This window comes from Phyllobates terribilis, unplaced genomic scaffold (genome assembly GCF_046119375.1).
Source record: "Phyllobates terribilis strain yellow unplaced genomic scaffold, ASM4611937v1 Scaffold_236__1_contigs__length_3049075, whole genome shotgun sequence".
Lineage (NCBI taxonomy): Eukaryota > Metazoa > Chordata > Amphibia > Anura > Dendrobatidae > Phyllobates > Phyllobates terribilis.
Window position 1 is genome coordinate 178,976 of NW_027362996.1, and position 26,172 is coordinate 205,147.

The window sequence follows — 26,172 nt, forward strand, 5'->3', positions numbered from 1 at the left end:
GAGCTTTCACCTAAATAACTACAGGTGGTGAGATAAGCTGCACAATATAATTGACCTTTCAGTATATTGTTGCACACACACCATCTATTTAGCAAATGCCCTTGTTATCAACAGCAGCCTTTTAAACTCACCTGAGCTAACAGGTATGTGAGCTGGTTACTCTGCTGCGCTGAAAATTTCTTTTTTGGTTTGCTACAATGCCTTTTCTGAAACGTTGTCTCCCTCTGCTGGAACACTGACTTCTTTCATTTAATGCCTGCAGACTATAAAAGAGAAACCAACCCAAAAAGTTTGGTTGATTAGTCTGTGGCATTCTTTTAAACTGTTGCTTATGGCGGTCTCTGTGAGCTTCTCAGTGACATTCAGCCATCCAGGTATCCCGCCTGCAGTAGACGGAATGTGGCAATGGAACGCTGGCTGCGCGTGTCATAATAGGCTCTGAGCCTTTATATACCTGCGCACAGCAGCAGCCACCTTCAGTCTGCTGCTGGACAGCCAGCAGCAGCAGCAGCAGGAGAGGTAATTAATCAGCAACCCTCCTGCTAAGGGTAGACAGCTGCTCGTTCCACCCCCCCCCCACCTTAATTGGTTCTCCTCCCTTCCAACGGTGTTGAGGCGGGTGGGAACAGCCGGGGGTTGAGGGTACTGTGCTAAAAGAGGTGGAGTTATGCAGATCTAAAACGCGTGGATTGCAGCAGCAGCAAGCCGAAAAGTGCAGGCATGTGAGGGATCTAGAGGTTGACAGCATGTCTTCTTAACGGGAGTCCAGGTGGCCATCTCCACAAATGGACTTTTCAGAATCCTTGGGTGGCACCGTAGTCGGAAACCAATTCTGGTTATCGCTTCTCGGCCTTTTGGCTAAGATCAAGTGTAGTATCTGTTCTTATCAGTTTAATATCTGATACGTCCCCTATCTGGGGACCATATATTAAATGGATTTTTAGAACAGGGAGATGGAAAAAGAGCTTGCTCTGTCCACTCCACGCATTGACCTGGTATTGCAGTATCTCCAGGACCGGTGCACCCCTTCTTTAATGCAGTTTCTAAAATCAGAAAGAATTGAATTCAATGCTTTTTGTTCATTTTGCTTGTTTGTCGGATTTTGGGATGGACTCTTTGGCTTTGCTTTTCTTCTCCTCATTGGATTTTTCATGTTAAAAGTTGCAGAAGCCAGATGACAAGCTCATTTTGGTTCAACTTCAGCAACTGTGCATTGCATTGCCATGTAATGTAATGTAATGCAATGCTATCTATCTAGCTCTCCCTCTATACTTCCTTTTGGATAAACAGACATATTAGGCAAGCATTTTGGAGCTTTCACCTAAATAACTACAGGTGGTGAGATAAGCTGCACAATATAATTGACCTTTCAGTATATTGTTGCACACACACCATCTATTTAGCAAATGCCCTTGTTATCAACAGCAGCCTTTTAAACTCACCTGAGCTAACAGGTATGTGAGCTGGTTACTCTGCTGCGCTTAAAATTTCTTTTTTGGTTTGCTACAATGCCTTTTCTGAAACGTTGTCTCCCTCTGCTGGAACACTGACTTCTTTCATTTAATGCCTGCAGACTATAAAAGAGAAACCAACCCAAAAAGTTTGGTTGATTAGTCTGTGGCATTCTTTTAAACTGTTGCTTATGGCGGTCTCTGTGAGCTTCTCAGTGACATTCAGCCATCCAGGTATCCCGCCTGCAGTAGACGGAATGTGGCAATGGAACGCTGGCTGCGCGTGTCATAATAGGCTCTGAGCCTTTATATACCTGCGCACAGCAGCAGCCACCTTCAGTCTGCTGCTGGACAGCCAGCAGCAGCAGCAGCAGGAGAGGTAATTAATCAGCAACCCTCCTGCTAAGGGTAGACAGCTGCTCGTTCCAACCCCCCCCCCGCCTTAATTGGTTCTCCTCCCTTCCAACGGTGTTGAGGCGGGTGGGAACAGCCGGGGGTTGAGGGTACTGTGCTAAAAGAGGTGGAGTTATGCAGATCTAAAACGCGTGGATTGCAGCAGCAGCAAGCCGAAAAGTGCAGGCATGTGAGGGATCTAGAGGTTGACAGCATGTCTTCTTAACGGGAGTCCAGGTGGCCATCTCCACAAATGGACTTTTCAGAATCCTTGGGTGGCACCGTAGTCGGAAACCAATTCTGGTTATCGCTTCTCGGCCTTTTGGCTAAGATCAAGTGTAGTATCTGTTCTTATCAGTTTAATATCTGATACGTCCCCTATCTGGGGACCATATATTAAATGGATTTTTAGAACAGGGAGATGGAAAAAGAGCTTGCTCTGTCCACTCCACGCATTGACCTGGTATTGCAGTATCTCCAGGACCGGTGCACCCCTTCTTTAATGCAGTTTCTAAAATCAGAAAGAATTGAATTCAATGCTTTTTGTTCATTTTGCTTGTTTGTCGGATTTTGGGATGGACTCTTTGGCTTTGCTTTTCTTCTCCTCATTGGATTTTTCATGTTAAAAGTTGCAGAAGCCAGATGACAAGCTCATTTTGGTTCAACTTCAGCAACTGTGCATTGCATTGCCATGTAATGTAATGTAATGCAATGCTATCTATCTAGCTCTCCCCCTATACTTCCTTTTGGATAAACAGACATATTAGGCAAGCATTTTGGAGCTTTCACCTAAATAACTACAGGTGGTGAGATAAGCTGCACAATATAATTGACCTTTCAGTATATTGTTGCACACACACCATCTATTTAGCAAATGCCCTTGTTATCAACAGCAGCCTTTTAAACTCACCTGAGCTAACAGGTATGTGAGCTGGTTACTCTGCTGCGCTTAAAATTTCTTTTTTGGTTTGCTACAATGCCTTTTCTGAAACGTTGTCTCCCTCTGCTGGAACACTGACTTCTTTCATTTAATGCCTGCAGACTATAAAAGAGCAACCAACCCAAAAAGTTTGGTTGATTAGTCTGTGGCATTCTTTTAAACTGTTGCTTATGGCGGTCTCTGTGAGCTTCTCAGTGACATTCAGCCATCCAGGTATCCCGCCTGCAGTAGACGGAATGTGGCAATGGAACGCTGGCTGCGCGTGTCATAATAGTCTCTGAGCCTTTATATACCTGCGCACAGCAGCAGCCACCTTCAGTCTGCTGCTGGACAGCCAGCAGCAGCAGCAGCAGCAGGAGAGGTAATTAATCAGCAACCCTCCTGCTAAGGGTAGACAGCTGCTCGTTCCACCCCCCCCCCGCCTTAATTGGTTCTCCTCCCTTCCAACGGTGTTGAGGCGGGTGGGAACAGCCGGGGGTTGAGGGTACTGTGCTAAAAGAGGTGGAGTTATGCAGATCTAAAACGCGTGGATTGCAGCAGCAGCAAGCCGAAAAGTGCAGGCATGTGAGGGATCTAGAGGTTGACAGCATGTCTTCTTAACGGGAGTCCAGGTGGCCATCTCCACAAATGGACTTTTCAGAATCCTTGGGTGGCACCGTAGTCGGAAACCAATTCTGGTTATCGCTTCTCGGCCTTTTGGCTAAGATCAAGTGTAGTATCTGTTCTTATCAGTTTAATATCTGATACGTCCCCTATCTGGGGACCATATATTAAATGGATTTTTAGAACAGGGAGATGGAAAAAGAGCTTGCTCTGTCCACTCCACGCATTGACCTGGTATTGCAGTATCTCCAGGACCGGTGCACCCCTTCTTTAATGCAGTTTCTAAAATCAGAAAGAATTGAATTCAATGCTTTTTGTTCATTTTGCTTGTTTGTCGGATTTTGGGATGGACTCTTTGGCTTTGCTTTTCTTCTCCTCATTGGATTTTTCATGTTAAAAGTTGCAGAAGCCAGATGACAAGCTCATTTTGGTTCAACTTCAGCAACTGTGCATTGCATTGCCATGTAATGTAATGTAATGCAATGCTATCTATCTAGCTCTCCCTCTATACTTCCTTTTGGATAAACAGACATATTAGGCAAGCATTTTGGAGCTTTCACCTAAATAACTACAGGTGGTGAGATAAGCTGCACAATATAATTGACCTTTCAGTATATTGTTGCACACACACCATCTATTTAGCAAATGCCCTTGTTATCAACAGCAGCCTTTTAAACTCACCTGAGCTAACAGGTATGTGAGCTGGTTACTCTGCTGCGCTGAAAATTTCTTTTTTGGTTTGCTACAATGCCTTTTCTGAAACGTTGTCTCCCTCTGCTGGAACACTGACTTCTTTCATTTAATGCCTGCAGACTATAAAAGAGAAACCAACCCAAAAAGTTTGGTTGATTAGTCTGTGGCATTCTTTTAAACTGTTGCTTATGGCGGTCTCTGTGAGCTTCTCAGTGACATTCAGCCATCCAGGTATCCCGCCTGCAGTAGACGGAATGTGGCAATGGAACGCTGGCTGCGCGTGTCATAATAGGCTCTGAGCCTTTATATACCTGCGCACAGCAGCAGCCACCTTCAGTCTGCTGCTGGACAGCCAGCAGCAGCAGCAGCAGGAGAGGTAATTAATCAGCAACCCTCCTGCTAAGGGTAGACAGCTGCTCGTTCCACCCCCCCCCCACCTTAATTGGTTCTCCTCCCTTCCAACGGTGTTGAGGCGGGTGGGAACAGCCGGGGGTTGAGGGTACTGTGCTAAAAGAGGTGGAGTTATGCAGATCTAAAACGCGTGGATTGCAGCAGCAGCAAGCCGAAAAGTGCAGGCATGTGAGGGATCTAGAGGTTGACAGCATGTCTTCTTAACGGGAGTCCAGGTGGCCATCTCCACAAATGGACTTTTCAGAATCCTTGGGTGGCACCGTAGTCGGAAACCAATTCTGGTTATCGCTTCTCGGCCTTTTGGCTAAGATCAAGTGTAGTATCTGTTCTTATCAGTTTAATATCTGATACGTCCCCTATCTGGGGACCATATATTAAATGGATTTTTAGAACAGGGAGATGGAAAAAGAGCTTGCTCTGTCCACTCCACGCATTGACCTGGTATTGCAGTATCTCCAGGACCGGTGCACCCCTTCTTTAATGCAGTTTCTAAAATCAGAAAGAATTGAATTCAATGCTTTTTGTTCATTTTGCTTGTTTGTCGGATTTTGGGATGGACTCTTTGGCTTTGCTTTTCTTCTCCTCATTGGATTTTTCATGTTAAAAGTTGCAGAAGCCAGATGACAAGCTCATTTTGGTTCAACTTCAGCAACTGTGCATTGCATTGCCATGTAATGTAATGTAATGCAATGCTATCTATCTAGCTCTCCCTCTATACTTCCTTTTGGATAAACAGACATATTAGGCAAGCATTTTGGAGCTTTCACCTAAATAACTACAGGTGGTGAGATAAGCTGCACAATATAATTGACCTTTCAGTATATTGTTGCACACACACCATCTATTTAGCAAATGCCCTTGTTATCAACAGCAGCCTTTTAAACTCACCTGAGCTAACAGGTATGTGAGCTGGTTACTCTGCTGCGCTTAAAATTTCTTTTTTGGTTTGCTACAATGCCTTTTCTGAAACGTTGTCTCCCTCTGCTGGAACACTGACTTCTTTCATTTAATGCCTGCAGACTATAAAAGAGAAACCAACCCAAAAAGTTTGGTTGATTAGTCTGTGGCATTCTTTTAAACTGTTGCTTATGGCGGTCTCTGTGAGCTTCTCAGTGACATTCAGCCATCCAGGTATCCCGCCTGCAGTAGACGGAATGTGGCAATGGAACGCTGGCTGCGCGTGTCATAATAGGCTCTGAGCCTTTATATACCTGCGCACAGCAGCAGCCACCTTCAGTCTGCTGCTGGACAGCCAGCAGCAGCAGCAGCAGGAGAGGTAATTAATCAGCAACCCTCCTGCTAAGGGTAGACAGCTGCTCGTTCCAACCCCCCCCCCGCCTTAATTGGTTCTCCTCCCTTCCAACGGTGTTGAGGCGGGTGGGAACAGCCGGGGGTTGAGGGTACTGTGCTAAAAGAGGTGGAGTTATGCAGATCTAAAACGCGTGGATTGCAGCAGCAGCAAGCCGAAAAGTGCAGGCATGTGAGGGATCTAGAGGTTGACAGCATGTCTTCTTAACGGGAGTCCAGGTGGCCATCTCCACAAATGGACTTTTCAGAATCCTTGGGTGGCACCGTAGTCGGAAACCAATTCTGGTTATCGCTTCTCGGCCTTTTGGCTAAGATCAAGTGTAGTATCTGTTCTTATCAGTTTAATATCTGATACGTCCCCTATCTGGGGACCATATATTAAATGGATTTTTAGAACAGGGAGATGGAAAAAGAGCTTGCTCTGTCCACTCCACGCATTGACCTGGTATTGCAGTATCTCCAGGACCGGTGCACCCCTTCTTTAATGCAGTTTCTAAAATCAGAAAGAATTGAATTCAATGCTTTTTGTTCATTTTGCTTGTTTGTCGGATTTTGGGATGGACTCTTTGGCTTTGCTTTTCTTCTCCTCATTGGATTTTTCATGTTAAAAGTTGCAGAAGCCAGATGACAAGCTCATTTTGGTTCAACTTCAGCAACTGTGCATTGCATTGCCATGTAATGTAATGTAATGCAATGCTATCTATCTAGCTCTCCCCCTATACTTCCTTTTGGATAAACAGACATATTAGGCAAGCATTTTGGAGCTTTCACCTAAATAACTACAGGTGGTGAGATAAGCTGCACAATATAATTGACCTTTCAGTATATTGTTGCACACACACCATCTATTTAGCAAATGCCCTTGTTATCAACAGCAGCCTTTTAAACTCACCTGAGCTAACAGGTATGTGAGCTGGTTACTCTGCTGCGCTTAAAATTTCTTTTTTGGTTTGCTACAATGCCTTTTCTGAAACGTTGTCTCCCTCTGCTGAACACTGACTTCTTTCATTTAATGCCTGCAGACTATAAAAGAGCAACCAACCCAAAAAGTTTGGTTGATTAGTCTGTGGCATTCTTTTAAACTGTTGCTTATGGCGGTCTCTGTGAGCTTCTCAGTGACATTCAGCCATCCAGGTATCCCGCCTGCAGTAGACGGAATGTGGCAATGGAACGCTGGCTGCGCGTGTCATAATAGGCTCTGAGCCTTTATATACCTGCGCACAGCAGCAGCCACCTTCAGTCTGCTGCTGGACAGCCAGCAGCAGCAGCAGGAGAGGTAATTAATCAGCAACCCTCCTGCTAAGGGTAGACAGCTGCTCGTTCCACCCCCCCCCCGCCTTAATTGGTTCTCCTCCCTTCCAACGGTGTTGAGGCGGGTGGGAACAGCCGGGGGTTGAGGGTACTGTGCTAAAAGAGGTGGAGTTATGCAGATCTAAAACGCGTGGATTGCAGCAGCAGCAAGCCGAAAAGTGCAGGCATGTGAGGGATCTAGAGGTTGACAGCATGTCTTCTTAACGGGAGTCCAGGTGGCCATCTCCACAAATGGACTTTTCAGAATCCTTGGGTGGCACCGTAGTCGGAAACCAATTCTGGTTATCGCTTCTCGGCCTTTTGGCTAAGATCAAGTGTAGTATCTGTTCTTATCAGTTTAATATCTGATACGTCCCCTATCTGGGGACCATATATTAAATGGATTTTTAGAACAGGGAGATGGAAAAAGAGCTTGCTCTGTCCACTCCACGCATTGACCTGGTATTGCAGTATCTCCAGGACCGGTGCACCCCTTCTTTAATGCAGTTTCTAAAATCAGAAAGAATTGAATTCAATGCATTTTGTTCATTTTGCTTGTTTGTCGGATTTTGGGATGGACTCTTTGGCTTTGCTTTTCTTCTCCTCATTGGATTTTTCATGTTAAAAGTTGCAGAAGCCAGATGACAAGCTCATTTTGGTTCAACTTCAGCAACTGTGCATTGCATTGCCATGTAATGTAATGTAATGCAATGCTATCTATCTAGCTCTCCCTCTATACTTCCTTTTGGATAAACAGACATATTAGGCAAGCATTTTGGAGCTTTCACCTAAATAACTACAGGTGGTGAGATAAGCTGCACAATATAATTGACCTTTCAGTATATTGTTGCACACACACCATCTATTTAGCAATTGCCCTTGTTATCAACAGCAGCCTTTTAAACTCACCTGAGCTAACAGGTATGTGAGCTGGTTACTCTGCCGCGCTTAAAATTTCTTTTTTGGTTTGCTACAATGCCTTTTCTGAAACGTTGTCTCCCTCTGCTGGAACACTGACTTCTTTCATTTAATGCCTGCAGACTATAAAAGAGAAACCAACCCAAAAAGTTTGGTTGATTAGTCTGTGGCATTCTTTTAAACTGTTGCTTATGGCGGTCTCTGTGAGCTTCTCAGTGACATTCAGCCATCCAGGTATCCCGCCTGCAGTAGACGGAATGTGGCAATGGAACGCTGGCTGCGCGTGTCATAATAGGCTCTGAGCCTTTATATACCTGCGCACAGCAGCAGCCACCTTCAGTCTGCTGCTGGACAGCCAGCAGCAGCAGCAGCAGCAGGAGAGGTAATTAATCAGCAACCCTCCTGCTAAGGGTAGACAGCTGCTCGTTCCACCCCCCCCCCGCCTTAATTGGTTCTCCTCCCTTCCAACGGTGTTGAGGCGGGTGGGAACAGCCGGGGGTTGAGGGTACTGTGCTAAAAGAGGTGGAGTTATGCAGATCTAAAACGCGTGGATTGCAGCAGCAGCAAGCCGAAAAGTGCAGGCATGTGAGGGATCTAGAGGTTGACAGCATGTCTTCTTAACGGGAGTCCAGGTGGCCATCTCCACAAATGGACTTTTCAGAATCCTTGGGTGGCACCGTAGTCGGAAACCAATTCTGGTTATCGCTTCTCGGCCTTTTGGCTAAGATCAAGTGTAGTATCTGTTCTTATCAGTTTAATATCTGATACGTCCCCTATCTGGGGACCATATATTAAATGGATTTTTAGAACAGGGAGATGGAAAAAGAGCTTGCTCTGTCCACTCCACGCATTGACCTGGTATTGCAGTATCTCCAGGACCGGTGCACCCCTTCTTTAATGCAGTTTCTAAAATCAGAAAGAATTGAATTCAATGCTTTTTGTTCATTTTGCTTGTTTGTCGGATTTTGGGATGGACTCTTTGGCTCTGCTTTTCTTCTCCTCATTGGATTTTTCATGTTAAAAGTTGCAGAAGCCAGATGACAAGCTCATTTTGGTTCAACTTCAGCAACTGTGCATTGCATTGCCATGTAATGTAATGTAATACAATGCTATCTATCTAGCTCTCCCTCTATACTTCCTTTTGGATAAACAGACATATTAGGCAAGCATTTTGGAGCTTTCACCTAAATAACTACAGGTGGTGAGATAAGCTGCACAATATAATTGACCTTTCAGTATATTGTTGCACACACACCATCTATTTAGCAAATGCCCTTGTTATCAACAGCAGCCTTTTAAACTCACCTGAGCTAACAGGTATGTGAGCTGGTTACTCTGCTGCGCTTAAAATTTCTTTTTTGGTTTGCTACAATGCCTTTTCTGAAACGTTGTCTCCCTCTGCTGGAACACTGACTTCTTTCATTTAATGCCTGCAGACTATAAAAGAGAAACCAACCCAAAAAGTTTGGTTGATTAGTCTGTGGCATTCTTTTAAACTGTTGCTTATGGCGGTCTCTGTGAGCTTCTCAGTGACATTCAGCCATCCAGGTATCCCGCCTGCAGTAGACGGAATGTGGCAATGGAACGCTGGCTGCGCGTGTCATAATAGGCTCTGAGCCTTTATATACCTGCGCACAGCAGCAGCCACCTTCAGTCTGCTGCTGGACAGCCAGCAGCAGCAGCAGCAGGAGAGGTAATTAATCAGCAACCCTCCTGCTAAGGGTAGACAGCTGCTCGTTCCACCCCCCCCCTGCCTTAATTGGTTCTCCTCCCTTCCAACGGTGTTGAGGCGGGTGGGAACAGCCGGGGGTTGAGGGTACTGTGCTAAAAGAGGTGGAGTTATGCAGATCTAAAACGCGTGGATTGCAGCAGCAGCAAGCCGAAAAGTGCAGGCATGTGAGGGATCTAGAGGTTGACAGCATGTCTTCTTAACGGGAGTCCAGGTGGCCATCTCCACAAATGGACTTTTCAGAATCCTTGGGTGGCACCGTAGTCGGAAACCAATTCTGGTTATCGCTTCTCGGCCTTTTGGCTAAGATCAAGTGTAGTATCTGTTCTTATCAGTTTAATATCTGATACGTCCCCTATCTGGGGACCATATATTAAATGGATTTTTAGAACAGGGAGATGGAAAAAGAGCTTGCTCTGTCCACTCCACGCATTGACCTGGTATTGCAGTATCTCCAGGACCGGTGCACCCCTTCTTTAATGCAGTTTCTAAAATCAGAAAGAATTGAATTCAATGCTTTTTGTTCATTTTGCTTGTTTGTCGGATTTTGGGATGGACTCTTTGGCTTTGCTTTTCTTCTCCTCATTGGATTTTTCATGTTAAAAGTTGCAGAAGCCAGATGACAAGCTCATTTTGGTTCAACTTCAGCAACTGTGCATTGCATTGCCATGTAATGTAATGTAATGCAATGCTATCTATCTAGCTCTCCCTCTATACTTCCTTTTGGATAAACAGACATATTAGGCAAGCATTTTGGAGCTTTCACCTAAATAACTACAGGTGGTGAGATAAGCTGCACAATATAATTGACCTTTCAGTATATTGTTGCACACACACCATCTATTTAGCAAATGCCCTTGTTATCAACAGCAGCCTTTTAAACTCACCTGAGCTAACAGGTATGTGAGCTGGTTACTCTGCTGCGCTTAAAATTTCTTTTTTGGTTTGCTACAATGCCTTTTCTGAAACGTTGTCTCCCTCTGCTGGAACACTGACTTCTTTCATTTAATGCCTGCAGACTATAAAAGAGAAACCAACCCAAAAAGTTTGGTTGATTAGTCTGTGGCATTCTTTTAAACTGTTGCTTATGGCGGTCTCTGTGAGCTTCTCAGTGACATTCAGCCATCCAGGTATCCCGCCTGCAGTAGACGGAATGTGGCAATGGAACGCTGGCTGCGCGTGTCATAATAGGCTCTGAGCCTTTATATACCTGCGCACAGCAGCAGCCACCTTCAGTCTGCTGCTGGACAGCCAGCAGCAGCAGCAGCAGGAGAGGTAATTAATCAGCAACCCTCCTGCTAAGGGTAGACAGCTGCTCGTTCCACCCCCCCCCCGCCTTAATTGGTTCTCCTCCCTTCCAACGGTGTTGAGGCGGGTGGGAACAGCCGGGGGTTGAGGGTACTGTGCTAAAAGAGGTGGAGTTATGCAGATCTAAAACGCGTGGATTGCAGCAGCAGCAAGCCGAAAAGTGCAGGCATGTGAGGGATCTAGAGGTTGACAGCATGTCTTCTTAACGGGAGTCCAGGTGGCCATCTCCACAAATGGACTTTTCAGAATCCTTGGGTGGCACCGTAGTCGGAAACCAATTCTGGTTATCGCTTCTCGGCCTTTTGGCTAAGATCAAGTGTAGTATCTTTTGAAAAGGCTGTTTTGTCCTTGGGCTGCCCTAGTAAATTGATGCATATTACACACTGGTTTGGTGCACTTGTTAGTACGCCAGGTGGCTCATAGAGTTATCTGATGGAAAACATGGCCCTCCAGGATCGAAGTCACTAGGCTTGGTAAGTGTGAGGGCTTTGGAGCAATGTGCCCCAGGAGTAGGCGCCCTGGTGGGAGTCCAAGCTTACTGGGACTGAGAACCCCAGAAAGACTTGGCTTCGTAGCACGCCGCACCTTTGCCAATCATACTTTCTGAGCAACCCCCCCTATTCCTGGCCTCCGGGCTAGGAAGGGGAATTTTTATAAACCCGGTCGGAGGTCCGGTCAGCTTTGGGCTGAGAAACCAACACAGGCTCCAGCTCCACTAGGGTGGCAGCCTAGATGGAAGCTGGGAGCACGAAAACGGCTCTTCTCCGGCTTCGGCTAGGGAGAGCATCGGAGATCCCTGACCCTCGCTGTGGCCTTCTGGCTCGGAGGGATGGGGATGGTTTATTGGGGACCCTCTCCTCCGGGAAGGGTCCACATGAATCCTCGCCTCGTGCGCTGTTTTGGTGTGACTTCGGTCACATTTTTCAGTGCCTTGGATGCAGCTTCAATCAAAAAATCTGTTCTTATCAGTTTAATATCTGATACGTCCCCTATCTGGGGACCATATATTAAATGGATTTTTAGAACAGGGAGATAGAAAAAGAGCTTGCTCTGTCCACTCCACGCATTGACCTGGTATTGCAGTATCTCCAGGACCGGTGCACCCCTTCTTTAATGCAGTTTCTAAAATCAGAAAGAATTGAATTCAATGCTTTTTGTTCATTTTGCTTGTTTGTCGGATTTTGGGATGGACTCTTTGGCTTTGCTTTTCTTCTCCTCATTGGATTTTTCATGTTAAAAGTTGCAGAAGCCAGATGACAAGCTCATTTTGGTTCAACTTCAGCAACTGTGCATTGCATTGCCATGTAATGTAATGTAATGCAATGCTATCTATCTAGCTCTCCCTCTATACTTCCTTTTGGATAAACAGACATATTAGGCAAGCATTTTGGAGCTTTCACCTAAATAACTACAGGTGGTGAGATAAGCTGCACAATATAATTGACCTTTCAGTATATTGTTGCACACACACCATCTATTTAGCAAATGCCCTTGTTATCAACAGCAGCCTTTTAAACTCACCTGAGCTAACAGGTATGTGAGCTGGTTACTCTGCTGCGCTTAAAATTTCTTTTTTGGTTTGCTACAATGCCTTTTCTGAAACGTTGTCTCCCTCTGCTGGAACACTGACTTCTTTCATTTAATGCCTGCAGACTATAAAAGAGAAACCAACCCAAAAAGTTTGGTTGATTAGTCTGTGGCATTCTTTTAAACTGTTGCTTATGGCGGTCTCTGTGAGCTTCTCAGTGACATTCAGCCATCCAGGTATCCCGCCTGCAGTAGACGGAATGTGGCAATGGAACGCTGGCTGCGCGTGTCATAATAGGCTCTGAGCCTTTATATACCTGCGCACAGCAGCAGCCACCTTCAGTCTGCTGCTGGACAGCCAGCAGCAGCAGCAGCAGGAGAGGTAATTAATCAGCAACCCTCCTGCTAAGGGTAGACAGCTGCTCGTTCCACCCCCCCCCCCTGCCTTAATTGGTTCTCCTCCCTTCCAACGGTGTTGAGGCGGGTGGGAACAGCCGGGGGTTGAGGGTACTGTGCTAAAAGAGGTGGAGTTATGCAGATCTAAAACGCGTGGATTGCAGCAGCAGCAAGCCGAAAAGTGCAGGCATGTGAGGGATCTAGAGGTTGACAGCATGTCTTCTTAACGGGAGTCCAGGTGGCCATCTCCACAAATGGACTTTTCAGAATCCTTGGGTGGCACCGTAGTCGGAAACCAATTCTGGTTATCGCTTCTCGGCCTTTTGGCTAAGATCAAGTGTAGTATCTGTTCTTATCAGTTTAATATCTGATACGTCCCCTATCTGGGGACCATATATTAAATGGATTTTTAGAACAGGGAGATGGAAAAAGAGCTTGCTCTGTCCACTCCACGCATTGACCTGGTATTGCAGTATCTCCAGGACCGGTGCACCCCTTCTTTAATGCAGTTTCGAAAATCAGAAAGAATTGAATTCAATGCTTTTTGTTCATTTTGCTTGTTTGTCGGATTTTGGGATGGACTCTTTGGCTTTGCTTTTCTTCTCCTCATTGGATTTTTCATGTTAAAAGTTGCAGAAGCCAGATGACAAGCTCATTTTGGTTCAACTTCAGCAACTGTGCATTGCATTGCCATGTAATGTAATGTAATGCAATGCTATCTATCTAGCTCTCCCTCTATACTTCCTTTTGGATAAACAGACATATTAGGCAAGCATTTTGGAGCTTTCACCTAAATAACTACAGGTGGTGAGATAAGCTGCACAATATAATTGACCTTTCAGTATATTGTTGCACACACACCATCTATTTAGCAAATGCCCTTGTTATCAACAGCAGCCTTTTAAACTCACCTGAGCTAACAGGTATGTGAGCTGGTTACTCTGCTGCGCTTAAAATTTCTTTTTTGGTTTGCTACAATGCCTTTTCTGAAACGTTGTCTCCCTCTGCTGGAACACTGACTTCTTTCATTTAATGCCTGCAGACTATAAAAGAGAAACCAACCCAAAAAGTTTGGTTGATTAGTCTGTGGCATTCTTTTAAACTGTTGCTTATGGCGGTCTCTGTGAGCTTCTCAGTGACATTCAGCCATCCAGGTATCCCGCCTGCAGTAGACGGAATGTGGCAATGGAACGCTGGCTGCGCGTGTCATAATAGGCTCTGAGCCTTTATATACCTGCGCACAGCAGCAGCCACCTTCAGTCTGCTGCTGGACAGCCAGCAGCAGCAGCAGCAGGAGAGGTAATTAATCAGCAACCCTCCTGCTAAGGGTAGACAGCTGCTCGTTCCACCCCCCCCCCGCCTTAATTGGTTCTCCTCCCTTCCAACGGTGTTGAGGCGGGTGGGAACAGCCGGGGGTTGAGGGTACTGTGCTAAAAGAGGTGGAGTTATGCAGATCTAAAACGCGTGGATTGCAGCAGCAGCAAGCCGAAAAGTGCAGGCATGTGAGGGATCTAGAGGTTGACAGCATGTCTTCTTAACGGGAGTCCAGGTGGCCATCTCCACAAATGGACTTTTCAGAATCCTTGGGTGGCACCGTAGTCGGAAACCAATTCTGGTTATCGCTTCTCGGCCTTTTGGCTAAGATCAAGTGTAGTATCTGTTCTTATCAGTTTAATATCTGATACGTCCCCTATCTGGGGACCATATATTAAATGGATTTTTAGAACAGGGAGATGGAAAAAGAGCTTGCTCTGTCCACTCCACGCATTGACCTGGTATTGCAGTATCTCCAGGACCGGTGCACCCCTTCTTTAATGCAGTTTCTAAAATCAGAAAGAATTGAATTCAATGCTTTTTGTTCATTTTGCTTGTTTGTCGGATTTTGGGATGGACTCTTTGGCTTTGCTTTTCTTCTCCTCATTGGATTTTTCATGTTAAAAGTTGCAGAAGCCAGATGACAAGCTCATTTTGGTTCAACTTCAGCAACTGTGCATTGCATTGCCATGTAATGTAATGTAATGCAATGCTATCTATCTAGCTCTCCCTCTATACTTCCTTTTGGATAAACAGACATATTAGGCAAGCATTTTGGAGCTTTCACCTAAATAACTACAGGTGGTGAGATAAGCTGCACAATATAATTGACCTTTCAGTATATTGTTGCACACACACCATCTATTTAGCAAATGCCCTTGTTATCAACAGCAGCCTTTTAAACTCACCTGAGCTAACAGGTATGTGAGCTGGTTACTCTGCTGCGCTTAAAATTTCTTTTTTGGTTTGCTACAATGCCTTTTCTGAAACGTTGTCTCCCTCTGCTGGAACACTGACTTCTTTCATTTAATGCCTGCAGACTATAAAAGAGAAACCAACCCAAAAAGTTTGGTTGATTAGTCTGTGGCATTCTTTTAAACTGTTGCTTATGGCGGTCTCTGTGAGCTTCTCAGTGACATTCAGCCATCCAGGTATCCCGCCTGCAGTAGACGGAATGTGGCAATGGAACGCTGGCTGCGCGTGTCATAATAGGCTCTGAGCCTTTATATACCTGCGCACAGCAGCAGCCACCTTCAGTCTGCTGCTGGACAGCCAGCAGCAGCAGCAGCAGGAGAGGTAATTAATCAGCAACCCTCCTGCTAAGGGTAGACAGCTGCTCGTTCCACCCTCCCCCCGCCTTAATTGGTTCTCCTCCCTTCCAACGGTGTTGAGGCGGGTGGGAACAGCCGGGGGTTGAGGGTACTGTGCTAAAAGAGGTGGAGTTATGCAGATCTAAAACGCGTGGATTGCAGCAGCAGCAAGCCGAAAAGTGCAGGCATGTGAGGGATCTAGAGGTTGACAGCATGTCTTCTTAACGGGAGTCCAGGTGGCCATCTCCACAAATGGACTTTTCAGAATCCTTGGGTGGCACCGTAGTCGGAAACCAATTCTGGTTATCGCTTCTCGGCCTTTTGGCTAAGATCAAGTGTAGTATCTGTTCTTATCAGTTTAATATCTGATACGTCCCCTATCTGGGGACCATATATTAAATGGATTTTTAGAACAGGGAGATGGAAAAAGAGCTTGCTCTGTCCACTCCACGCATTGACCTGGTATTGCAGTATCTCCAGGACCGGTGCACCCCTTCTTTAATGCAGTTTCTAAAATCAGAAAGAATTGAATTCAATGCTTTTTGTTCATTTTGCTTGTTTGTCGGATTTTGGGATGGACTCTTTGGCTTTGCTTTTCTTCTCCTCATTGGATTTTTCATGTTAAAAGTTGCAGAAGCCAGATGACAAGCTCATTTTGGTTCAACTTCAGCAACTGTGCATTGCATTGCCATGTAATGTAATGTAATGCAATGCTATCTATCTAGCTCTCCCTCTATACTTCCTTTTGGATAAACAGACATATTAGGCAAGCATTTTGGAGCTTTCACCTAAATAACTACAGGTGGTGAGATAAGCTGCACAATATAATTGACCTTTCAGTATATTGTTGCACACACACCATCTATTTAGCAAATGCCCTTGTTATCAACAGCAGCCTTTTAAACTCACCTGAGCTAACAGGTATGTGAGCTGGTTACTCTGCTGCGCTTAAAATTTCTTTTTTGGTTTGCTACAATGCCTTTTCTGAAACGTTGTCTCCCTCTGCTGGAACACTGACTTCTTTCATTTAATGCCTGCAGACTATAAAAGAGAAACCAACCCAAAAAGTTTGGTTGATTAGTCTGTGGCATTCTTTTAAACTGTTGCTTATGGCGGTCTCTGTGAGCTTCTCAGTGACATTCAGCCATCCAGGTATCCCGCCTGCAGTAGACGGAATGTGGCAATGGAACGCTGGCTGCGTGTGTCATAATAGGCTCTGAGCCTTTATATACCTGCGCACAGCAGCAGCCACCTTCAGTCTGCTGCTGGACAGCCAGCAGCAGCAGCAGCAGGAGAGGTAATTAATCAGCAACCCTCCTGCTAAGGGTAGACAGCTGCTCGTTCCACCCCCCCCCCCGCCTTAATTGGTTCTCCTCCCTTCCAACGGTGTTGAGGCGGGTGGGAACAGCCGGGGGTACTGTGCTAAAAGAGGTGGAGTTATGCAGATCTAAAACGCGTGGATTGCAGCAGCAGCAAGCCGAAAAGTGCAGGCATGTGAGGGATCTAGAGGTTGACAGCATGTCTTCTTAACGGGAGTCCAGGTGGCCATCTCCACAAATGGACTTTTCAGAATCCTTGGGTGGCACCGTAGTCGGAAACCAATTCTGGTTATCGCTTCTCGGCCTTTTGGCTAAGATCAAGTGTAGTATCTGTTCTTATCAGTTTAATATCTGATACGTCCCCTATCTGGGGACCATATATTAAATGGATTTTTAGAACAGGGAGATGGAAAAAGAGCTTGCTCTGTCCACTCCACGCATTGACCTGGTATTGCAGTATCTCCAGGACCGGTGCACCCCTTCTTTAATGCAGTTTCTAAAATCAGAAAGAATTGAATTCAATGCTTTTTGTTCATTTTGCTTGTTTGTCGGATTTTGGGATGGACTCTTTGGCTTTGCTTTTCTTCTCCTCATTGGATTTTTCATGTTAAAAGTTGCAGAAGCCAGATGACAAGCTCATTTTGGTTCAACTTCAGCAACTGTGCATTGCATTGCCATGTAATGTAATGTAATGCAATGCTATCTATCTAGCTCTCCCTCTATACTTCCTTTTGGATAAACAGACATATTAGGCAAGCATTTTGGAGCTTTCACCTAAATAACTACAGGTGGTGAGATAAGCTGCACAATATAATTGACCTTTCAGTATATTGTTGCACACACACCATCTATTTAGCAAATGCCCTTGTTATCAACAGCAGCCTTTTAAACTCACCTGAGCTAACAGGTATGTGAGCTGGTTACTCTGCTGCGCTTAAAATTTCTTTTTTGGTTTGCTACAATGCCTTTTCTGAAACGTTGTCTCCCTCTGCTGGAACACTGACTTCTTTCATTTAATGCCTGCAGACTATAAAAGAGAAACCAACCCAAAAAGTTTGGTTGATTAGTCTGTGGCATTCTTTTAAACTGTTGCTTATGGCGGTCTCTGTGAGCTTCTCAGTGACATTCAGCCATCCAGGTATCCCACCTGCAGTAGACGGAATGTGGCAATGGAACGCTGGCTGCGCGTGTCATAATAGGCTCTGAGCCTTTATATACCTGCGCACAGCAGCAGCCACCTTCAGTCTGCTGCTGGACAGCCAGCAGCAGCAGCAGGAGAGGTAATTAATCAGCAACCCTCCTGCTAAGGGTAGACAGCTGCTCGTTCCACCCCCCCCCCCCCCCCCGCCTTAATTGGTTCTCCTCCCTTCCAACGGTGTTGAGGCGGGTGGGAACAGCCGGGGGTTGAGGGTACTGTGCTAAAAGAGGTGGAGTTATGCAGATCTAAAACGCGTGGATTGCAGCAGCAGCAAGCCGAAAAGTGCAGGCATTTGAGGGATCTAGAGGTTGACAGCATGTCTTCTTAACGGGAGTCCAGGTGGCCATCTCCACAAATGGACTTTTCAGAATCCTTGGGTGGCACCGTAGTCGGAAACCAATTCTGGTTATCGCTTCTCGGCCTTTTGGCTAAGATCAAGTGTAGTATCTGTTCTTATCAGTTTAATATCTGATACGTCCCCTATCTGGGGACCATATATTAAATGGATTTTTAGAACAGGGAGATGGAAAAAGAGCTTGCTCTGTCCACTCCACGCATTGACCTGGTATTGCAGTATCTCCAGGACCGGTGCACCCCTTCTTTAATGCAGTTTCTAAAATCAGAAAGAATTGAATTCAATGCTTTTTGTTCATTTTGCTTGTTTGTCGGATTTTGGGATGGACTCTTTGGCTTTGCTTTTCTTCTCCTCATTGGATTTTTCATGTTAAAAGTTGCAGAAGCCAGATGACAAGCTCATTTTGGTTCAACTTCAGCAACTGTGCATTGCATTGCCATGTAATGTAATGTAATGCAATGCTATCTATCTAGCTCTCCCTCTATACTTCCTTTTGGATAAACAGACATATTAGGCAAGCATTTTGGAGCTTTCACCTAAATAACTACAGGTGGTGAGATAAGCTGCACAATATAATTGACCTTTCAGTATATTGTTGCACACACACCATCTATTTAGCAAATGCCCTTGTTATCAACAGCAGCCTTTTAAACTCACCTGAGCTAACAGGTATGTGAGCTGGTTACTCTGCTGCGCTTAAAATTTCTTTTTTGGTTTGCTACAATGCCTTTTCTGAAACGTTGTCTCCCTCTGCTGGAACACTGACTTCTTTCATTTAATGCCTGCAGACTATAAAAGAGAAACCAACCCAAAAAGTTTGGTTGATTAGTCTGTGGCATTCTTTTAAACTGTTGCTTATGGCGGTCTCTGTGAGCTTCTCAGTGACATTCAGCCATCCAGGTATCCCGCCTGCAGTAGACGGAATGTGGCAATGGAACGCTGGCTGCGCGTGTCATAATAGGCTCTGAGCCTTTATATACCTGCGCACAGCAGCAGCCACCTTCAGTCTGCTGCTGGACAGCCAGCAGCAGCAGCAGCAGGAGAGGTAATTAATCAGCAACCCTCCTGCTAAGGGTAGACAGCTGCTCGTTCCACCCCCCCCCCGCCTTAATTGGTTCTCCTCCCTTCCAACGGTGTTGAGGCGGGTGGGAACAGCCGGGGGTTGAGGGTACTGTGCTAAAAGAGGTGGAGTTATGCAGATCTAAAACGCGTGGATTGCAGCAGCAGCAAGCCGAAAAGTGCAGGCATGTGAGGGATCTAGAGGTTGACAGCATGTCTTCTTAACGGGAGTCCAGGTGGCCATCTCCACAAATGGACTTTTCAGAATCCTTGGGTGGCACCGTAGTCGGAAACCAATTCTGGTTATCGCTTCTCGGCCTTTTGGCTAAGATCAAGTGTAGTATCTGTTCTTATCAGTTTAATATCTGATACGTCCCCTATCTGGGGACCATATATTAAATGGATTTTTAGAACAGGGAGATGGAAAATGAGCTTGCTCTGTCCACTCCACGCATTGACCTGGTATTGCAGTATCTCCAGGACCGGTGCACCCCTTCTTTAATGCAGTTTCTAAAATCAGAAAGAATTGAATTCAATGCTTTTGTTCATTTTGCTTGTTTGTCGGATTTTGGGATGGACTCTTTGGCTTTGCTTTTCTTCTCCTCATTGGATTTTTCATGTTAAAAGTTGCAGAAGCCAGATGACAAGCTCATTTTGGTTCAACTTCAGCAACTGTGCATTGCATTGCCATGTAATGTAATGTAATGCAATGCTATCTATCTAGCTCTCCCTCTATACTTCCTTTTGGATAAACAGACATATTAGGCAAGCATTTTGGAGCTTTCACCTAAATAACTACAGGTGGTGAGATAAGCTGCACAATATAATTGACCTTTCAGTATATTGTTGCACACACACCATCTATTTAGCAAATGCCCTTGTTATCAACAGCAGCCTTTTAAACTCACCTGAGCTAACAGGTATGTGAGCTGGTTACTCTGCTGCGCTTAAAATTTCTTTTTTGGTTTGCTACAATGCCTTTTCTGAAACGTTGTCTCCCTCTGCTGGAACACTGACTTCTTTCATTTAATGCCTGCAGACTATAAAAGAGAAACCAACCCAAAAAGTTTGGTTGATTAGTCTGTGGCATTCTTTTAAACTGTTGCTTATGGCGGTCTCTGTGAGCTTCTCAGTGACATTCAGCCATCCAGGTATCCCGCCTGCAGTAGACGGAATGTGGCAATGGAACGCTGGCTGCGCGTGTCATAATAGGCTCTGAGCCTTTATATACCTGCGCACAGCAGCAGCCACCTTCAGTCTGCTGCTGGACAGCCAGCAGCAGCAGCAGCAGGAGAGGTAATTAATCAGCAACCCTCCTGCTAAGGGTAGACAGCTGCTCGTTCCACCCCCCCCCCCCCCGCCTTAATTGGTTCTCCTCCCTTCCAACGGTGTTGAGGCGGGTGGGAACAGCCGGGGGTTGAGGGTACTGTGCTAAAAGAGGTGGAGTTATGCAGATCTAAAACGCGTGGATTGCAGCAGCAGCAAGCCGAAAAGTGCAGGCATGTGAGGGATCTAGAGGTTGACAGCATGTCTTCTTAACGGGAGTCCAGGTGGCCATCTCCACAAATGGACTTTTCAGAATCCTTGGGTGGCACCGTAGTCGGAAACCAATTCTGGTTATCGCTTCTCGGCCTTTTGGCTAAGATCAAGTGTAGTATCTGTTCTTATCAGTTTAATATCTGATACGTCCCCTATCTGGGGACCATATATTAAATGGATTTTTAGAACAGGGAGATGGAAAATGAGCTTGCTCTGTCCACTCCACGCATTGACCTGGTATTGCAGTATCTCCAGGACCGGTGCACCCCTTCTTTAATGCAGTTTCTAAAATCAGAAAGAATTGAATTCAATGCTTTTTGTTCATTTTGCTTGTTTGTCGGATTTTGGGATGGACTCTTTGGCTTTGCTTTTCTTCTCCTCATTGGATTTTTCATGTTAAAAGTTGCAGAAGCCAGATGACAAGCTCATTTTGGTTCAACTTCAGCAACTGTGCATTGCATTGCCATGTAATGTAATGTAATGCAATGCTATCTATCTAGCTCTCCCTCTATACTTCCTTTTGGATAAACAGACATATTAGGCAAGCATTTTGGAGCTTTCACCTAAATAACTACAGGTGGTGAGATAAGCTGCACAATATAATTGACCTTTCAGTATATTGTTGCACACACACCATCTATTTAGCAAATGCCCTTGTTATCAACAGCAGCCTTTTAAACTCACCTGAGCTAACAGGTATGTGAGCTGGTTACTCTGCTGCGCTTAAAATTTCTTTTTTGGTTTGCTACAATGCCTTTTCTGAAACGTTGTCTCCCTCTGCTGGAACACTGACTTCTTTCATTTAATGCCTGCAGACTATAAAAGAGAAACCAACCCAAAAAGTTTGGTTGATTAGTCTGTGGCATTCTTTTAAACTGTTGCTTATGGCGGTCTCTGTGAGCTTCTCAGTGACATTCAGCCATCCAGGTATCCCGCCTGCAGTAGACGGAATGTGGCAATGGAACGCTGGCTGCGCGTGTCATAATAGGCTCTGAGCCTTTATATACCTGCGCACAGCAGCAGCCACCTTCAGTCTGCTGCTGGACAGCCAGCAGCAGCAGCAGCAGGAGAGGTAATTAATCAGCAACCCTCCTGCTAAGGGTAGACAGCTGCTCGTTCCACCCCAGACCCCCCCCCCCGCCTTAATTGGTTCTCCTCCCTTCCAACGGTGTTGAGGCGGGTGGGAACAGCCGGGGGTTGAGGGTACTGTGCTAAAAGAGGTGGAGTTATGCAGATCTAAAACGCGTGGATTGCAGCAGCAGCAAGCCGAAAAGTGCAGGCATGTGAGGGATCTAGAGGTTGACAGCATGTCGTCTTAACGGGAGTCCAGGTGGCCATCTCCACAAATGGACTTTTCAGAATCCTTGGGTGGCACCGTAGTCGGAAACCAATTCTGGTTATCGCTTCTCGGCCTTTTGGCTAAGATCAAGTGTAGTATCTGTTCTTATCAGTTTAATATCTGATACGTCCCCTATCTGGGGACCATATATTAAATGGATTTTTAGAACAGGGAAATGGAAAAAGAGCTTGCTCTGTCCACTCCACGCATTGACCTGGTATTGCAGTATCTCCAGGACCGGTGCACCCCTTCTTTAATGCAGTTTCTAAAATCAGAAAGAATTGAATTCAATGCTTTTTGTTCATTTTGCTTGTTTGTCGGATTTTGGGATGGACTCTTTGGCTTTGCTTTTCTTCTCCTCATTGGATTTTTCATGTTAAAAGTTGCAGAAGCCAGATGACAAGCTCATTTTGGTTCAACTTCAGCAACTGTGCATTGCATTGCCATGTAATGTAATGTAATGCAATGCTATCTATCTAGCTCTCCCTCTATACTTCCTTTTGGATAAACAGACATATTAGGCAAGCATTTTGGAGCTTTCACCTAAATAACTACAGGTGGTGAGATAAGCTGCACAATATAATTGACCTTTCAGTATATTGTTGCACACACACCATCTATTTAGCAAATGCCCTTGTTATCAACAGCAGCCTTTTAAACTCACCTGAGCTAACAGGTATGTGAGCTGGTTACTCTGCTGCGCTTAAAATTTCTTTTTTGGTTTGCTACAATGCCTTTTCTGAAACGTTGTCTCCCTCTGCTGGAACACTGACTTCTTTCATTTAATGCCTGCAGAATATAAAAGAGAAACCAACCCAAAAAGTTTGGTTGATTAGTCTGTGGCATTCTTTTAAACTGTTGCTTATGGCGGTCTCTGTGAGCTTCTCAGTGACATTCAGCCATCCAGGTATCCCACCTGCAGTAGACGGAATGTGGCAATGGAACGCTGGCTGCGCGTGTCATAATAGGCTCTGAGCCTTTATATACCTGCGCACAGCAGCAGCCACCTTCAGTCTGCTGCTGGACAGCCAGCAGCAGCAGCAGCAGGAGAGGTAATTAATCAGCAACCCTCCTGCTAAGGGTAGACAGCTGCTCGTTCCACCCCCCCCCGCCTTAATTGGTTCTCCTCCCTTCCAACGGTGTTGAGGCGGGTGGGAACAGCCGGGGGTTGAGGGTACTGTGCTAAAAGAGGTGGAGTTATGCAGATCTAAAACGCGTGGATTGCAGCAGCAGCAAGCCGAAAAGTGCAGGCATGTGAGGGATCTAGAGGTTGACAGCATGTCTTCTTAACGGGAGTCCAGGTGGCCATCTCCACAAATGGACTTTTCAGAATCCTTGGGTGGCACCGTAGTCGGAAACCAATTCTGGTTATCGCTTCTCGGCCTTTTGGCTAAGATCAAGTGTAGTATCTGTTCTTATCAGTTTAATATCTGATACGTCCCCTATCTGGGGACCATATATTAAATGGATTTTTAGAACAGGGAGATGGAAAAAGAGCTTGCTCTGTCCACTCCACGCATTGACCTGGTATTGAAGTATCTCCAGGACCGGTGCACCCCTTCTTTAATGCAGTTTCTAAAATCAGAAAGAATTGAATTCAATGCTTTTTGTTCATTTTGCTTGTTTGTCGGATTTTGGGATGGACTCTTTGGCTTTGCTTTTCTTCTCCTCATTGGATTTTTCATGTTAAAAGTTGCAGAAGCCAGATCACATGCTCATTTTGGTTCAACTTCAGCAACTGTGCATTGCATTGCCATGTAATGTAATGTAATGCAATGCTATCTATCTAGCTCTCCCTCTATACTTCCTTTTGGATAAACAGACATATTAGGCAAGCATTTTGGAGCTTTCACCTAAATAACTACAGGTGGTGAGATAAGCTGCACAATATAATTGACCTTTCAGTATATTGTTGCACACACACCATCTATTTAGCAAATGCCCTTGTTATCAACAGCAGCCTTTTAAACTCACCTGAGCTAACAGGTATGTGAGCTGGTTACTCTGCTGCGCTTAAAATTTCTTTTTTGGTTTGCTACAATGCCTTTTCTGAAACGTTGTCTCCCTCTGCTGGAACACTGACTTCTTTCATTTAATGCCTGCAGACTATAAAAGAGAAACCAACCCAAAAAGTTTGGTTGATTAGTCTGTGGCATTCTTTTAAACTGTTGCTTATGGCGGTCTCTGTGAGCTTCTCAGTGACATTCAGCCATCCAGGTATCCCGCCTGCAGTAGACGGAATGTGGCAATGGAACGCTGGCTGCGCGTGTCATAATAGGCTCTGAGCCTTTATATACCTGCGCACAGCAGCAGCCACCTTCAGTCTGCTGCTGGACAGCCAGCAGCAGCAGCAGCAGGAGAGGTAATTAATCAGCAACCCTCCTGCTAAGGGTAGACAGCTGCTCGTTCCACCCCCCCCCGCCTTAATTGGTTCTCCTCCCTTCCAACGGTGTTGAGGCGGGTGGGAACAGCCGGGGGTTGAGGGTACTGTGCTAAAAGAGGTGGAGTTATGCAGATCTAAAACGCGTGGATTGCAGCAGCAGCAAGCCGAAAAGTGCAGGCATGTGAGGGATCTAGAGGTTGACAGCATGTCTTCTTAACGGGAGTCCAGGTGGCCATCTCCACAAATGGACTTTTCAGAATCCTTGGGTGGCACCGTAGTCGGAAACCAATTCTGGTTATCGCTTCTCTGCCTTTTGGCTAAGATCAAGTGTAGTATCTGTTCTTATCAGTTTAATATCTGATACGTCCCCTATCTGGGGACCATATATTAAATGGATTTTTAGAACAGGGAGATGGAAAAAGAGCTTGCTCTGTCCACTCCACGCATTGACCTGGTATTGCAGTATCTCCAGGACCGGTGCACCCCTTCTTTAATGCAGTTTCTAAAATCAGAAAGAATTGAATTCAATGCTTTTTGTTCATTTTGCTTGTTTGTCGGATTTTGGGATGGACTCTTTGGCTTTGCTTTTCTTCTCATCATTGGATTTTTCATGTTAAAAGTTGCAGAAGCCAGATGACAAGCTCATTTTGGTTCAACTTCAGCAACTGTGCATTGCATTGCCATGTAATGTAATGTAATGCAATGCTATCTATCTAGCTCTCCCTCTATACTTCCTTTTGGATAAACAGACATATTAGGCAAGCATTTTGGAGCTTTCACCTAAATAACTACAGGTGGTGAGATAAGCTGCACAATATAATTGACCTTTCAGTATATTGTTGCACGCACACCATCTATTTAGCAAATGCCCTTGTTATCAACAGCAGCCTTTTAAACTCACCTGAGCTAACAGGTATGTGAGCTGGTTACTCTGCTGCGCTTAAAATTTCTTTTTTGGTTTGCTACAATGCCTTTTCTGAAACGTTGTCTCCCTCTGCTGGAACACTGACTTCTTTCATTTAATGCCTGCAGACTATAAAAGAGAAACCAACCCAAAAAGTTTGGTTGATTAGTCTGTGGCATTCTTTTAAACTGTTGCTTATGGCGGTCTCTGTGAGCTTCTCAGTGACATTCAGCCATCCAGGTATCCCGCCTGCAGTAGACGGAATGTGGCAATGGAACGCTGGCTGCGCGTGTCATAATAGGCTCTGAGCCTTTATATACCTGCGCACAGCAGCAGCCACCTTCAGTCTGCTGCTGGACAGCCAGCAGCAGCAGCAGCAGGAGAGGTAATTAATCAGCAACCCTCCTGCTAAGGGTAGACAGCTGCTCGTTCCACCCCCCCCCCGCCTTAGTTGGTTCTCCTCCCTTCCAACGGTGTTGAGGCGG

General features: G+C 45.4%; 19 non-coding genes and 1 pseudogene across 19 annotated transcripts; all 20 read left to right on the forward strand.

Moving 5' to 3' along the window:
* Positions 1 to 838: 838 nt before the first annotated feature.
* On the forward strand, positions 839 to 1,029 carry LOC141216208 (U2 spliceosomal RNA). Its single transcript, XR_012285248.1, has one exon. It is a non-coding gene; the product is annotated as a U2 spliceosomal RNA (small nuclear RNA).
* Positions 1,030 to 2,150: 1,121 nt separating this feature from the next.
* LOC141216219 (U2 spliceosomal RNA) lies at positions 2,151 to 2,341 on the forward strand. The gene has a single exon (XR_012285259.1). It is a non-coding gene; the product is annotated as a U2 spliceosomal RNA (small nuclear RNA).
* Positions 2,342 to 3,464: 1,123 nt separating this feature from the next.
* On the forward strand, positions 3,465 to 3,655 carry LOC141216230 (U2 spliceosomal RNA). Its single transcript, XR_012285271.1, has one exon. It is a non-coding gene; the product is annotated as a U2 spliceosomal RNA (small nuclear RNA).
* A 1,120-nt stretch (positions 3,656 to 4,775) lies between these two features.
* LOC141216242 (U2 spliceosomal RNA) lies at positions 4,776 to 4,966 on the forward strand. The gene has a single exon (XR_012285282.1). It is a non-coding gene; the product is annotated as a U2 spliceosomal RNA (small nuclear RNA).
* Positions 4,967 to 6,087: 1,121 nt separating this feature from the next.
* LOC141216254 (U2 spliceosomal RNA) lies at positions 6,088 to 6,278 on the forward strand. The gene has a single exon (XR_012285294.1). It is a non-coding gene; the product is annotated as a U2 spliceosomal RNA (small nuclear RNA).
* Positions 6,279 to 7,394: 1,116 nt separating this feature from the next.
* Positions 7,395 to 7,585, forward strand: LOC141216265 (U2 spliceosomal RNA). Its single transcript, XR_012285305.1, has one exon. It is a non-coding gene; the product is annotated as a U2 spliceosomal RNA (small nuclear RNA).
* Positions 7,586 to 8,708: 1,123 nt separating this feature from the next.
* On the forward strand, positions 8,709 to 8,899 carry LOC141216276 (U2 spliceosomal RNA). Its single transcript, XR_012285316.1, has one exon. It is a non-coding gene; the product is annotated as a U2 spliceosomal RNA (small nuclear RNA).
* A 1,120-nt stretch (positions 8,900 to 10,019) lies between these two features.
* On the forward strand, positions 10,020 to 10,210 carry LOC141216287 (U2 spliceosomal RNA). The gene has a single exon (XR_012285327.1). It is a non-coding gene; the product is annotated as a U2 spliceosomal RNA (small nuclear RNA).
* Positions 10,211 to 11,330: 1,120 nt separating this feature from the next.
* On the forward strand, positions 11,331 to 11,446 carry LOC141216930 (U2 spliceosomal RNA; annotated as a pseudogene).
* A 524-nt stretch (positions 11,447 to 11,970) lies between these two features.
* LOC141216731 (U2 spliceosomal RNA) lies at positions 11,971 to 12,152 on the forward strand. Its single transcript, XR_012285750.1, has one exon. It is a non-coding gene; the product is annotated as a U2 spliceosomal RNA (small nuclear RNA).
* Positions 12,153 to 13,274: 1,122 nt separating this feature from the next.
* Positions 13,275 to 13,465, forward strand: LOC141216300 (U2 spliceosomal RNA). The gene has a single exon (XR_012285338.1). It is a non-coding gene; the product is annotated as a U2 spliceosomal RNA (small nuclear RNA).
* Positions 13,466 to 14,585: 1,120 nt separating this feature from the next.
* Positions 14,586 to 14,776, forward strand: LOC141216311 (U2 spliceosomal RNA). Its single transcript, XR_012285349.1, has one exon. It is a non-coding gene; the product is annotated as a U2 spliceosomal RNA (small nuclear RNA).
* Positions 14,777 to 15,896: 1,120 nt separating this feature from the next.
* Positions 15,897 to 16,087, forward strand: LOC141216323 (U2 spliceosomal RNA). Its single transcript, XR_012285360.1, has one exon. It is a non-coding gene; the product is annotated as a U2 spliceosomal RNA (small nuclear RNA).
* Positions 16,088 to 17,201: 1,114 nt separating this feature from the next.
* Positions 17,202 to 17,392, forward strand: LOC141216335 (U2 spliceosomal RNA). The gene has a single exon (XR_012285371.1). It is a non-coding gene; the product is annotated as a U2 spliceosomal RNA (small nuclear RNA).
* Positions 17,393 to 18,516: 1,124 nt separating this feature from the next.
* On the forward strand, positions 18,517 to 18,707 carry LOC141216346 (U2 spliceosomal RNA). Its single transcript, XR_012285382.1, has one exon. It is a non-coding gene; the product is annotated as a U2 spliceosomal RNA (small nuclear RNA).
* A 1,120-nt stretch (positions 18,708 to 19,827) lies between these two features.
* LOC141216407 (U2 spliceosomal RNA) lies at positions 19,828 to 20,018 on the forward strand. The gene has a single exon (XR_012285441.1). It is a non-coding gene; the product is annotated as a U2 spliceosomal RNA (small nuclear RNA).
* Positions 20,019 to 21,141: 1,123 nt separating this feature from the next.
* On the forward strand, positions 21,142 to 21,332 carry LOC141216408 (U2 spliceosomal RNA). The gene has a single exon (XR_012285442.1). It is a non-coding gene; the product is annotated as a U2 spliceosomal RNA (small nuclear RNA).
* A 1,128-nt stretch (positions 21,333 to 22,460) lies between these two features.
* Positions 22,461 to 22,651, forward strand: LOC141216498 (U2 spliceosomal RNA). The gene has a single exon (XR_012285529.1). It is a non-coding gene; the product is annotated as a U2 spliceosomal RNA (small nuclear RNA).
* Positions 22,652 to 23,770: 1,119 nt separating this feature from the next.
* LOC141216506 (U2 spliceosomal RNA) lies at positions 23,771 to 23,961 on the forward strand. The gene has a single exon (XR_012285536.1). It is a non-coding gene; the product is annotated as a U2 spliceosomal RNA (small nuclear RNA).
* Positions 23,962 to 25,080: 1,119 nt separating this feature from the next.
* On the forward strand, positions 25,081 to 25,271 carry LOC141216344 (U2 spliceosomal RNA). The gene has a single exon (XR_012285380.1). It is a non-coding gene; the product is annotated as a U2 spliceosomal RNA (small nuclear RNA).
* The last annotated feature ends 901 nt before the right edge of the window (positions 25,272 to 26,172 follow it).